Below are 2,372 nucleotides of genomic sequence, written 5' to 3' on the forward strand. Positions count from 1 at the left end.
ACTTTTTTCTAAGAGGAAGGCAATTGATAGAAAGAGTACAATCTTAAAACTCTAATTTAGGGAAGAATAATGAAGGTTCCCCTTTCTTAGATCCTGATTCATAATTTTAAATATGTCATTTCCCCTTTGCTTTTCAAAAGTATCTATGTGCATTTTAAGGGCATTCCAGAAGACTTGGTGAAGTTTAAAGCTTGTGTAACTTAAAATTTGAAAAGCTTTAAAAACTTAAAACTATACTAAGACTTTGTAACACTCTCTATAGGTATATATGCACATGTATATAACAGGAATCCTTGTCTATTTTGGGATGGAAGTGCCTTAAGTAATCCAAGGAAAATGGCTGAGATCAATCAAGATGACAGTAATTACATGTACAAAATCACAAGGATTGGAACAGAAAGAAAAAAAAAAGCTTAGGAGAGATTTGATTGGAGTAATTAAGAAAAGTGAATGACAGATTAGTCAGGCCCTCAGGTTGAGAACAAATGCCAATTTGAGGAAAGTAAATTCAGAGAGGATGAAATGAACTGTAATCTTGCTTTATGTACTACATAGCCCATGCATAGAAATCAATGGCAGAGCATCTTGTCAAGTAATATAGCAAATTTCTATAAAAGAGGATTACACAGTTCATTGTAACATTTCCTATAATCCATCATCAGTGTCTTTGTACAAATGGTATTATATTCACTCAGACATAAACATATATTTATTGATCGCTAATTTTTAGAAATCTTAATGATACCTTTTATATATTTCACTTATTTATATCTTTATTTTATATTTCATATTTTAGTTTTATACTTTTCCTATAACTCAGTTAATATAGTCAATAGTTAATAAGTAGAGCAGGACAGTTCTCACAGCTGCCCTTCAAAGTCCAAGTGGATGGTGAACTTGAGGTCTTGATGTTCTTGGTGTTGGGGTACATGCCAATGGTGTCAAAGATCTCCTTGCTTATCTTTATTTGAGATAATCTTCCGTATAGAAGATGGTCTGCTTCCAGTGGGTGAATGCAATGTCGAAGTAGGTGATCAAAGCATGGTTGTAGTCAGTCCTCTTCACTTACAGGAAGAAGGAAGAGGTGAAGTTCAGGTTGTCCACATTCATTATATCTACCTCCTCGATGAGGCTAGCATTGATCACCAGCCACTAGGGGGCAACAACACTAATGAGAGGCTCTCTGATGGCCCTGTCTTCAATACAAAATACATCAAAGCCATAGAAGCCCCACCCCCTTCCCCTGCAGTGGATCTTGTTTTGTTTTGTTTGTTTTTTTTTTTTTTAGTGAGGCAATTGGGGTTAAGTGACTTGCCCAGGGTCACACAGCTAGTAAGTGTTAAGTGTCTGAGGCCGGATTTGAACTCAGGTACTCCTGATTCCAGGGCCGGTGCTCTATCCACTGCGCCACCTAGCTGCCCCGTGCAGTGGATCTTGTAATCCTTGTACTGCTGATCCTCAGTGGTAGTAACATACAGTGTTGCCTAGTCAGGAAAGATGAGCATGTTAGGGGCCAACCACTTGTCTTGGATGTATAAAATAAAGCTGAACATGGACTTATTGAACAAGCAGTAGCTTGTCCACTCACTGGTGATCACATCCACCTTGTCCGTCGGTAGTTCTACCTTCACATTTCCCTTGATAATAATTACCACATGGTCTAGCCTTTTGGCCTTGACAGTTTTCATGGAGTACTCTGAAATGCCAGAGCATTGGATCCCACTGACCCAGCTTTGGCTGCAAACAAGCAAAAGATGCCAGTGCTGAGCCCATGTTGATGGATTTTGTTCTTGAATATGTGCCAGTTATGGAACATGAAGTTGTGGTAGGTGAGCATCCATACCTCATCCTTAGGCATCTCCTTATAGATCCCAAAGTGGCCAAAAAGTCTAAGAAATTGCCTTTGGATGTCATGTCCTCAGTCTTAGGCTTCTCACTGCCCTTTGGATGATGGGCAGGACACCTCTATGATGAAATTCATGGCCTAGGCTACTGCCACCACTTTCTCTCCCTTCAAACATGCCTGCATCTCCAAGAATCTTTCTCTCAAAGAAATTTGTTTTATGTTTCTGTAACTTATTCATTGTGATAGATTATGGCTTAATTTTGTTTGTTTTATCCGATTTTGTACCAAGGCAATTCTGGCTCCTTTAAGAAGTCAATTTAAAAAATACCAAGTCACAGTGAGAGAAAAATGAGGAAGAATAGACAAAAATTATAAATAAATGTCTCCAACATAAAAGGCAGTTTGGAATAACCTTTTGAAAAATGCAAAATAAAGAATAAAGGGAAAACCACATTACACCTGAAAACTGGGCAGAGGTTTGTAGCTCTGTCAAATGTAGCAAATTAGTTTAAGGGAAGTTGAGGTA

At 38.1% G+C, this 2,372-nt stretch overlaps 1 pseudogene; it reads right to left on the minus strand.

Annotated features, from left to right (window-relative positions):
* Window positions 1-836: 836 nt before the first annotated feature.
* LOC122755103 lies at window positions 837-2,029 on the minus strand (annotated as a pseudogene).
* Between the last annotated feature and the right edge of the window lie 343 nt (window positions 2,030-2,372).

This window comes from Dromiciops gliroides, chromosome 4, assembly GCF_019393635.1.
Source record: "Dromiciops gliroides isolate mDroGli1 chromosome 4, mDroGli1.pri, whole genome shotgun sequence".
NCBI lineage: Eukaryota > Metazoa > Chordata > Mammalia > Microbiotheria > Microbiotheriidae > Dromiciops > Dromiciops gliroides.